This window comes from Ctenopharyngodon idella, chromosome 8 (assembly GCF_019924925.1).
Source record: "Ctenopharyngodon idella isolate HZGC_01 chromosome 8, HZGC01, whole genome shotgun sequence".
In the NCBI taxonomy this organism is placed as follows: Eukaryota; Metazoa; Chordata; class Actinopteri; order Cypriniformes; family Xenocyprididae; genus Ctenopharyngodon; species Ctenopharyngodon idella.
The window spans coordinates 2,865,839-2,878,505 of NC_067227.1; the positions used below are offsets into that span (position 1 = coordinate 2,865,839).

The 12,667-nt window shown below is 36.7% G+C and overlaps 1 protein-coding gene across 2 annotated transcripts in view; it reads left to right on the top strand.

Annotated features, from left to right (window-relative positions):
- Positions 1 to 12,667, top strand: part of LOC127517090 (phosphatidylethanolamine-binding protein 4) — a 137,230-nt gene that overhangs the window by 123,395 nt on the left and 1,168 nt on the right. The window lies entirely within an intron of this gene.

A 12,667-nucleotide genomic window follows, 5' to 3' on the forward strand; every position in this document is an offset into this window, starting at 1 on the left:
GTAAAATATTTCCAGACTTTTGTTGTTTTCATTTTGATGATTACAGCTTGCTGCTCACCCGATTTAAGAGCTTAGGAGAGCTTCAAAAGGAGTGGACTGAAGCTGGAGTCAGTGCATCAAGAGCCACCGCACACAGACGTCTTCAGGAAATGAGCTACAACTGTCACATTCCACGTACCAAGACACTTCTGAACCAAAGACAACGTCAGAAGCGTCTTACCTGGGCTAAGGAGAAAAAGAACTGGACTGTTGCTCAGTGGTCCAAAGTCCTCTTTTCAGATGAAAGTAAATTTTGCATTTCATTTGGAAATCAAGGTCCCAGAGTCTGGAGGGAGTGGAGAGGCACAGAAACCATGTTGCTTGAAGTCCAGTGTGAAGTTTCCACAGTCAGTGATGATTTGGGCTGCCATGTCATCTGCTGGTGTTGGTCCACTGTGTTTTCTGAAGTCCACAGTCAACGCAGCCATCTACCAGGAAATTTTAGAGCACTTCATGCTTCCTTCTGCTGACAAGCTTTATGGAGATGCTGATTTCATTTTCCAGCAGGATTTGGCACCTGCCCACACTGCCAAAGGTACCAAAAGCTGGTTCAATGACCATGGTGTTACTGTGCTTGATTGGCCAGCAGACTCGCCTGACCTGAACCCCATAGAGAATCTATGGGGTGTTGTCAAGAGGAAGATGAGAGACACCAGACCCAACAATGCAGATGAGCTGAAGGCCACTATCAAAGAAACCTGGGCTTCCATTACACCTGAGCAGTGCCACAGGCTGATCGCCTCCATGCCACGCCGCATTGATGCAGTAATTCATGCAAAAAGAGGCCCGACCAAGTATTGAGTGCATAGAAATGAGCACACTTTTCAGAAGCCTGACATTTCTGTTTAAAATATCCTTTTTTATTGATCTTATGAAGTATTCTAATTTATTGAGATAGTGAATTGGTGGGTTTTTGTTAAATGTGAGCCAAAATCATCACAATTGAAAGAACCAAAGACTTAAAGTACTTCAGTCTGTGTGCATTGAATTTATTTAATACACGAGTTCCACAATTTGAGTTGAATTACTGAAATAAATAAACTTTTCCACGACATTCTAATTTATTGAGATGCACCTGTATACTATATATATATATATATATATATATATATATATATAATATATATATGTATATATATATATATATATAATATATATACACACACACACATATATTTACAAACTTTTATGTTAGATGCGATGAATTGATTTGACAGAACTAGTTTTTAACTAATTCACTGTTTGCAATAATGAATCAAACTTTGCTTCATTTTTGATTTTTAAATCAATCCAAATATGTCTGTTTTAAAGTGTCACTATTATGCTATTTTAAAGGTTTCTTTTTCTTTTTTTTTCTTTTTTTTGAGGTCACCTACAATATGTTTACATGCATCCAAGGTCAAAAAACATTCATAATACACATTGCAAATCACCTAATTTCTCAAAGAGTCTGAAACGATTCGTTTGAAGATTCAGTCTCTCAAAACAACTTCTTTCCGCAAGCGTACTCTGCTCTGATTGGTCAGATGGTTTAGTCTGTTGTTATTGGTCGACCACTTACAGCTCGTGTCGGAAACCAAACGGCCATTACCACATCTGAATTTTAGCTTCGGAGGCTTTTTCAGCACTTGATACAGTGATATGAACAGTAACGATGGCGTCAATTTTACTATATCAATTCCAGTGCGAGTTCTCATCTTTTGAACTGCATCGAACAGGATTTGCTTTCACATCAGAAAACAGTGTCTTCTCAACATGTTGACAACATGAACCAAACTCTTCCAGTCTCAGCTACAGCTACAGTGTTTGAGGGCGGGGGAAAGTAGATGTTGTTCGTGGGCAGCCAGTGAAGACCATAGACTGGCATTATGCAAATATTACAAACCTACGTAAGTTCAAGCAGGAAGTAAGACTGGAATTTCTGACAACTCGTTTCAGCAGTTCAGAATCGATTCTTTCAATTAGGAGACAATAACTTTATTTGTCCATCACTTTGATCTTTAAAACTTTGCAGACCTTTTACATTCACAAACAGCTATATTACACACTGCATGAAAGGGGCACTTGAAGTTCTGCTAATCACAAGGCAAGAAGGGGGTGCAGAACAGCCTGTTTTGTCTTTAGGAACCTCGAGAAATAAAGCAAAGAGCTTTAAAATTACTGCAAAATTCAAGATGTTATATTGGATGTCCTAAATATCCAATATGACGTCCAGCCCCTAATGTGGATTACATAAGTTCAATACAGGAAAGTGTCCATATGTCTTTACGCTTTATGAACTATGTATCTTTGCAGTTCATCAGTGAGGTTATATATAAATCACAGCTCCAGCTGAGCCGTCATAACCTAAGACAATGAGAGTGAAAGTCAAGAGCTGCAACAGTGCTCGTGTTTGAAGTGTGAGTACTTCAAAAGAATGAAGTCAGCCTGTAATCAGTCCAGCATCTCAGAGTCAGCACTTCTCTGCTCTACACTACTAGTTCAGAGATCATGGCCTACTCGCACTGACTCATATTTGGAGGACTTGGGAGAGTGATAACATAGCTGTGGAATGGGAAATCAGTATGACTTGTAGAAGTGGAAAAAAAGTGAAAAGACATGCATACTTCATCATCTGTGTTGAAGTAACTTTGTGTCTTACTCATAAGTTCATTTCAGGTGACAAAATCATGTAGCGTGGGAGAAAATGTTACTATTAAAAGTAATGTGTTACATCACTGCAGAACTCCTAATATGTACACTACTGTTCAGAGGTTTGGGGTCAATTGGATTTTATTCAACAAGGATGTATTAAAGGCACAATATGTAGATTTTCCGCAGCTAGAGGTCGCTTATACTTGATTTTCGTTTATACTTGATACATGGGAGGGGTTGTCTTCATGTCTACAGTCGGTGGAAAAGAATCAGGACTGGACTCGGGCAGAAATCATGTTCATGGATGAGATTATTAACGTTACTGTAGTATGAAGCAGAGCAGGGCCGAGTGCTCTGGGAGCTGAACGAGGCCGCTGGAGCGATTGCTAATGAGAGACGAGCGTGACACACGTCTCGAGAGCAGTGGAGATTTATTATGCCTGCTTCCGGTCAAGCGTATGTGGGGAAAAGCAGTGCTGTTTATCATATTAGATGCATTTGTGTGTTGAAAGTTGATATAATGCTACTCTGTGTTCACTCAGCGGCTGCTCTGAGACACTTGTTGCACACTGCAGTAATCTAGATCGATATTAGGCATGGTAAAACATGGTACTCGCGGTAAATCAATAAAATTATATTTAAACAATAAGACTTACTGTGTTGAGCTATATAACAATGATTAGTTTTCTGTCAATGAATGTATCCAAACAGTTGCTCACCTGTCTAATAAAACACATAATATATTAAAGTGTATTTGGTGTTTCCATGGTTTTTACAAAATGGAGGGTAATGCGGGTATGATGTCATTGATACGGTCCGTGTCCTAATTAAAATTGCTTATTTCCCTGGATTCAGCAAAATCAAGACAAAAGCACACACATTACCGGCAAAAATATGCTCAAAAATATACTTGACCAAAAAAATTAATGAAAAACAGAAAAAAGTCAACACACCAAAGCTCCAAAAATAAGCTAATTTTTTTTTTTTATGCAAGACTCACACGGGTTACGTTTCGAGCGTATGATTTTTTGAGCTTTGGTGTGCCAACTTTTTTCTGTTTTTCATTATTTCTCTGGATTTAAACATTCTTGGAAACATTTGGGATAATGTAAGTACTAAAGTCAAAAAAATTATAACATTGTTCTAATGTTTTTTTGGATATTTTAATTAAATTGCTCAAACATGACAGTAAAGACTGTAAAATGCTGTTGTTTTGAACTTCAAGCAGTTTTGTACAGATGGATTTTGATGTGCGCACTACCTAGTGGACCGTCGAGTTTTGAAGTATACAGTCGTAAAAGTGCAATCCTTTCCTAGAAATCCCCTAGAAATGAGGTATGTGACTGTAAAAGGTCTTGGCTAATTAATTACCATTTTCCTCCAAGGCATTGTTCAGTTCTGCATGATGACACATACTTTCACCGAGACTCCTGAGAGAACCGTACACTGCCGTCCACTCGTATCGTCCACTTCAGCAGAAATGTGTGAGCTCAGCACTGGTTACTGGGCTGTAATTGAAGCCATTAGCAGCACTGCAGTGTAGTAATGGACCCACATGAGTCTTCCTCCCACTAACTGATTTAGTCATTAATCAAAAACTCCTTGACCAGCTTCACCGTACAGTCCAGTAGCACCTGCAACGGCACACTGGACCTCTGCTTGTGTTCCGCATGGGTTTCCCGCTCTTGATTCTCAGTCATTTGGTGAAAATAAAGCAAGATGTTGGAAAGTAGCATTAGCCCCTGCTGGTAGATGCTGTAACTGCAGCGTAAAGCATCTTTCCTCTCTGACAGCCATTCAAAAATGGTTTCTCCAGTCACAAATACCTATTTAAATGTATTAAAGGATTGAAATTGTTCGTGTAAAACTAAGGTTTAGGTTCTAGAAGCCTTGACTAATATTATAATTGGGCTCATTAATAAAATGTCACAAAATTCATTTGACAGCCCTTCTTGTATTGAGATTGATGAAAACTGAGAATGAGAGTCGGCAATGCTGGAGTGAATTCATTTTTAACAAATCTCTGTATACATTAGCATTAGCTCTGTATACATTAGCAAGAACTCCTGAATATTTTCTCACAAACGCACACAGACAGACACCTCCTGCAAGCATGTCAGTATTACAGGCTTCAGACAGGGTAATGCCCACACCAAATATACCAGAAATCACTCTTTATTTCAGTGCCCTTTACAGTATAAAAAACACACACACAAAACACATGTTGGGTTTTCGTGTTATATGGAGACTTTCCATAGACATAATGATTTTTATACTGTACAAACTGTATCTAACTGTATCTATTCTATCCCCTAACCCTAAACCTACCCATCAAAAAAAACTTTCTGCATTTTTACATTTTCAAAAAACAAAATTTATTATGATTCATAAGCTGTTTCCTCATGGGAACCAAAAATGTCCCCACAAGATCAAAGATATCTGGTATTACCATCCCTGTGGGGATATTTTGTAGGGTTTACCAAGACCACACACACTCTCACAAACTCTCACCACGCACATTCTCTCTCACACTCTCTCTCTCTCTCTCTCTCTCTCACACACACACCACACTCTCTCTCTCTCTCTCTCTCACACACACCACACACTCTCTCACACACACACACACATTATTTTTAAATTTATCAAAGGTGACAAAGACATTTCCATTGTTATGATTGGATTTCTAATATATTTCTATTTCAAATAAATGATTTTTTTATATATTCATCAAAGAATCCTGAATATAATCATGTTTTCCACAAACATATTAGGCAGCACAACTGGTTTTTAACATTCATAACAATAAGACATATTTCTTGAGCAGCAAATCATATCAGAATATCAGAAGCATATTAGAATGATTTCTGAAGGATCATGTGACACTGAAGACTGGAGTAATGATGCTGAAAATCCATGGGAATAAATTACATTTTGAAATGTATTAAAATTCAAAACAGTTGTAATAATATTTCATGATATTACTATTTTGCTGTATTTTTCATTAAATAAATTCAGCCTTGGTGAACATAAGAGACTTTTTTCAAAAACATTAAAAAATATATTACTGAACTCAAACATTTAAATGGTAGTGTATTGTCTTGCTTCTTTTAAAAATGATTTCTCTGTTTTCATTAAAAAAATAAAGAGCCGTGGCCTGGTGTTCAGCTCAGTGAACGCCACCAAATACAACATGTTCCTGGATCAACATCTTTGTTGATCCTGGAACAACATTACGATCAACCAGTCAGATTTGAGGGACAAATTTACAGTTTGTCAAGTTTAGGCTTACAACCAGGGTTTGGTGCTTCTGCATCTGTGTTATTCACCTATTATTTCCATCTGATTTTAGGGATAAGTTATGGTTAATTTTAGGCTTAGTGGTACTGATGCACGTCCTGATTTTGCAGAGTTAGGTGCGTATACATAACATAATTTGTTGATCCTGGAACAACATTCCTGTACGAAAATGTAATCATAACCAAAGTTTAAATCATAGCCCTACCCTTAAACCTAACCCTACCCATACGTTATCCCTAAAATCAGAGGGAAATGATCAACCAACTTGACAGAAACTTGTCATCAAATCTGACCGGTTGATTGAAATTATGAAACAAAGATTAATATTATATTAAATCTCTCCAGTTGCATTGTCACCAGTGCATACTGCATGTACGCCTCAAAAAAGTGCTCTTTCAAGTAACAAAGACATCTTACCGAGTAAAGACTTAGTTTCCTGTATTGCGCAAATCAAAAGACAGACAAGAAAGGGTGGAGTCGAGCAAAGGAAGAAAGTGCCGCATCACTCCCCACTTCCTATCTCCGTTTTCCATGAGTCGACAGACTGAGGAATGGAAAGAGACAAAATTAACCGAAACACACAGAGACACACTATTTTTAGAGGCGTTTGTAAATCAGCGCGGTAGCCAACACTCCGCCCCCCTGACTCCATGATGACATCGCATCGAGAGCTGTCGGCAACCTGTTACCAATACCAGCAGAGGCCGGAGGATCAAACTGATGGGCTATTTCCCTAGTTAACCACAGCTTACATCGGGGCTTCCCCGCTGGCCTATTTTTGAGTCCTGAATAAACTGTGAGCTGTATACATTGAATGATGTCTTGATTTTTATAGCAGCACATAAACAGATCAACCAAACACTTGCCTCCTCGCTGGACTGAACTGATGTCACGTTGTCGTAATCCAGGCATAGTTTAGTTGTGACTCATTGGTTGTGATTCAGTCCGGTTGGGGAAGATTCGTACTCCTCATTAAGATGTCTGTATTAGTGCTGGCATATTATTGCTCATACTTAGGGATAGTATAAACTCATCCCACATATTTTTGTCCTGCAGACATTAATGTTACAATAAAGCAGCTGTCTTTTTGTTGAGGAGAAGTGGGTCATTTCTTTTCTGATCAGACTCACAATTTTCACCTTGCAGATGATAAAACATCTCATTATATTTGGTTAGTGGCACCTGTAGCTGTACGGCTGTAGCAGAACCTGATCTCACCAAGTGCAACATGTTCCTGGATCAACATTCCAGTCAACCAATCAGATTTGAGGGACTTTATGCAAAGTTTAAGCTTACAACCAGGGTTAGGTGCTTCTACATCAGTGTTATTCACTTTTCATTTCCCTCTGATTTTAGGGATAACTTATGGGTATAGTGATATGGTTAGGATTACATTTTCAGACAGGAATGCTGTTCCAGGATCAACAAAACATGTTGACCCAGCAATGAGTCTAACTCTGCAAAATCAGGACATGCACAGCTGTACGTATTGACTGACCTGAGAAAAGTTTTTCTCGCAGTTATTACATGCGTCCCACAGTTCCGTTGATGCCAGACATTAGTGAATTAATCCGGTTCTATATTTTCGGTAAATTTGCCACACAGGTTTGCACTTCGTATTCGTTCAGGCTCTCTCACTGAATCATCTGAAGCGGTTTCTCAGTCAGTAAAACAGATACTTAAGAACACAGAGAACAAACAGCTCTGAATGGATATTCACTTACAAACAGCTGAAACAAAAGGCTACTTTTTGAGAGGTAACTTTGAGAAAATTCAGCTACTGCTGTGTCATGTGAAGAAGGGCCCATTCACACTGAAAGTATTTTGATGTTCGCCCACACTGTTTTTCAGTTGTTTTACTCTGTGAACGTGCTGGGTGGATGTCTTTGGCCATTCCGTTTTCATGTTTTAAAGCATTTAATACGTTTCTAGAGACACCTTTATTCTTCTCTCACCGATGGTTTGGTCTGAAGAGTCTTAAAGGATTAGTTCACTTTAAAATAAAAAAAAATTAGCCCAAGCTTTACTCACCCTCAAGTCATCCTAGGTGTATATGACTTTCTTCTTTCTGATGAACACAATCAGAGTTATATTAATAAATATCCTGACGCATCCAAGCTTTATAATGGCAGTGGATGGGACCAACGAGTATGAAGCTGAAGAAAGTGCATCCATCCATCATAAACATACTCCACACGACTCCGGGGGGTTAATAAAGGCCTTTTGAAGCGAAGCGATGCGTTTGTGTAAAAAAAAATCTATATTTAACCAGTGATAAAGTAAAATATCTAGCTTCCGCCTTCCGTATTCAACTTAGGAAGAAAGTGTAACACCTCTTGAAGTTCAAAACGCTTACGATATGTCCTACGCCTTCCCTATTCAACTTAAGAAAAAAGTGTAACTGACACGACGTCAATTACGTTTTCTTCGTACGTTGAATACGGAAGGTGGTCTGGCGGAAGCTAGATATTTTACTTTATAACTTGTTAAATATGGATATTTTTTTACACAAACGCATCGCTTCACTTCAGAAGGCCTTTATTAACCCCCCGGAGCCGTGTGGAGTACGTTATGATGGATGGATGTGGATGGAGACACTTTCTTCAGCTCCATACTCGTTGGTCCTCACTCACTGCCATTATAAAGCTTGGACGTGTCAGGATATTTATTAATATATCTCAGATTGTGTTCATCAGAAAGAAGAAAGTCATATACACATAGGATGGATTGAGGGTGAGTAAATCTTGGGCTAATTTTCATTTTAAAGTAAACTAATCCTTTAAGTGTGTAATAGTTACATAAATTCTAGACATACAGTTACAGTTTAGTTTGAGGCCCAATTCTCACTATTAACAAGTTTCTTATTAGCTTGCATAATGGCTGTTTATTAGTACATATAAAGCACATATTAATGCCTTATTCTGCATGATCATATTCTACATCCCTTAATCCTACTCAATACCTGAACTTAACAACTACCTTACTAACTATTAATAAGCAGGAGTTATTAATTAGGAGTTTATTGAGGCAAAAGTCATAGTTAATAGTGAATATACCAAAACACACAGGTGGTAAAGAGAAAGACACATGATGAATAAAAGTTGAGCACAAGTAGCTTTTCCACAAAAGGAGGTAAATATTAATATATAGAAGGTGCACACAGTTATGCAGACAAACACAAAACACCATTGTGATAACACACATGACCAAAATAATGCAATAAATATTAATTTAGCAACATAACTAATCAGAACAAAATCTGATGAGAAACATAATTTAAGTTAAAAATGATCAAATTTGAAGCATCACACAGAGAGTTCTGGGAATGTCAATTAATGGATGACTTGCTCTTTTACACTTTCAAACACTGTAAATTTAACAGTATTTTGCTATAAATTTACATGAAATCCCATTAGATTTGTTACAGTTTTTCACTGTAAAGCGTAAGGGAACTTACCATTAACTAATTAACAGGTTTTTACCGTAACATTTTACAGTATTTTACTGTTAAAATTGTAATCATTTTTATAGTGAAAATTAAAACTCCTCTCAGAATTGAAATGTGAACATGAATTTTAAATTAAGAATTTTGAACATAAAAAAAAAAAAATTGTGCGTAACCTCAGATGAAATCCTGCAGGTGCTCCTGCATGAGGTCTGTTGATTATGTGTTACATCTGATGATGTTGCCAGGTACAGGTGTGTGTGTGTGTGTGTGTGTGTGTGTGTGATGCCCTGACTGTAGTGGGGTCAAACAGGGATCATGATCTGCAGAGGCGGAACATTATCTCCTCATGTTCTCAGGTCCAGAGGCCTAAAGGTCACATGGCCTCATAATGCTGGGTCACTTTACTCCATTTCTAACAGTCAATTAGAGAGAACCTGACATCTTCACACACAACACACAGTCATATGCACACTTGATTTTCACTCACACACACACACACCTCTATCTCACAGTTTCTTTGTTATGCAAATATATTCTCAGAACAAATCTTAACATTTTCACGCAAAAAAACAAAAAAAAAACAAATTCTGTCATTCCAAACATGTTTGATTTTTCTTTGTTGAATAGAACACAAACACGATCATTTGAAGAATGTTTCAACTGTTCACATTCACAATGGACCCCATTTTGATTATACTTTTACTATATGGACAAAAAAATGCTGAGACATTTTCAAAATATCTTCTTTTGTGTTCCGCTGAAGAAAGAAGGTTATACAGGTTTGGAACTCCATGAAGGTGAAATGTGAATATGAAGTACATTTAGCATACTTTTAAAAAAAGTACTTGTTACAGAAATAATATACTTTAAAAGAATATACACATAAGTGCAAACTCTATGTAATATTAATTACATTCATTACTCTTAATTACATGTTAATTACAATTAAATTAAAATGTATTATTGTTTCAAATTATATTAAATGCAGTTTTAGATGCTTTTTGACCCACTTTAGGAGAGCTTATATACGTCTGTATTGTCTTTGGTTAAAGATGGTATAATATGGTTAAAGTGTACTGTCAGTGATAATCATGGTAAATAAATATACTTTAATGTAATTTCTATTGAAACTTGTATGTCTAAAGGCTCACCAAAATCAAAACTTTTAATTTGACGTTACAATGTAAAGTTAAGTGGCCTATTTCATCAATATTATACTATGTTTTTTAACCCTCTGGAGCTGTTTGGTCATTTTTGAGTGAAATATTTTTTTTTTCTTTTTCTTTACTTCATCGGAATGGTACAAAACTTGGTAAAGGTTTTGGCACTTGCTATGTGAACACACAAATAGTCCCACTTGATAGACCGCATTGGAAATGAATGGAGGACGAATTTCATCTAGTGGAAACCTTTGGTACTGCGCCCAAACAAAATCTTATTGAAAGCTCATTTTCTGAGATATCAACCTCAAACTTTTTTAGATTTATGGCTTTGAATTTCTCACAGTTTTGGAGAAAAACATGTTTTGGAAAATAGATATTTCATGTAAAATTTTAAAATAGTATTTCTGTGCATTTGTCATAACAATAAACCTAAACTTCTATGACTTTTTTTTTGTTTCACTTTTCTTTTAACTTTCTTCACTTCAGCAATAATCTGCCAAAAAGAGATCAAACTTAACTATAACTTACTTAACTATAACTATTCCATAAATATAATTTAGTACCACAAAATCCCCTGAAAATACAAAATATTAAATAAAAAACATCGAACTAAAACATAATACATTCATTTCATTGAAATAAATTGCCACACGAACAGCACCAGAGGGTTAAATATACTTTTAAGATTTGAAGTAAACTACATTCAATACAATCAAGTGCACTTCTTTTCACAAGGGTAAATGATGATCATTTTGGGTGAACTATCCCTTTAAGTGTCTAGCATCCTATTTTTGGGGTCACAAGTTTAATTCCTAGGGTACAAACTTACTGAAGTGTATATACTTTGAAGTTGCTTTGGATAAAAGCATCTGCCAAAATGCATAAATGTAAAGTCAAACGGTACTTTGGTTGTTCATAGATGGTGTCTGGTGAGCCATAAAGGAGCCGCAACCAGCGGGGGAAGCAACTATGACATTTTCCTTTAAAATCACACTTGCATACTCTCACACCCACTTGCATTCAAACATACAAACAAGCATACACACTCACATTTGATGTTTCCAGGATGTGGTGCGCTCTGCTGTGTGCACGGACGGGGTTTCCCTTCTCACCACTACAGCATTTCCGCCTCGGCCGCGTGTTTGTCTCTGCACGCTGATAGCGGAAGAAATTTCAATTTTAAATGGGTATTGTTCCTGCTCTGCTTTTGTTCTACAATTTACTTTTGATAGGCTGGAGGTTGAAATTTTATATGTATATTATATGTTGTTTTTTTTGTTCGTTTTTTTTTTTATAAAAAAATCTCTAAATAGACTTCGTCTAGTTTTACAAAAATATCACCAGTTGCAATTTGCTTGATATAAACCAAAGAACAATTAAAGATCCTCCAAATTGAGAACTTTACATTTTTCAGTCTTGGACGCAGTTTGTTGGCGCTTTATTCCAAATGTGATTTCACATTTGCTTTTAGGAATGTGGTTATTGCCGGAATTGGAGAAGTGATATTGTCATAGCAGCCGGAGTTACGTCTGGTATTTATCTGGTTGTCCTGCCAAAATGCTCTCTCTCATGTTGCCACCTCCAGCACTGTGACAGGCTGTGTGTTTTATTTAGAGATGAGACGCTTGCAGTGATTCACAGCCCACTGAGGCCCTGAGACACGTGCGGCATTACAAGATTCTCCATTAAACACGTTCATTTACCATTTGTAACAACTACATTGAAATGTTCAGCCAGAGAAGCTCAGTCACAGGAAAACTACTCTTGGAAAGTACAGAGAGTAATGAAAGGGACGCATGTTGTTGCACATGATGCAGCTGACATTGTGTTGTGTAGAATATTGTGATGAAGGCCATTTTAGTGCCAAACACTTTTCTCTGTTGTTTCTTTATCTCGTGGGGGGAAACCATAAAACTTAACACATAGAAAATAAATATTTATTTATTTATTTATTTATTTACATCAAATAGCAAAAAAACAATAACAAATAAAAATAACAACAACAATGTTTTAGTGATGTATTTATGTACAGAAAAAACAAAAACAATAGCCAAAACAACAATAATGTTTTTATTTATGTATTTAT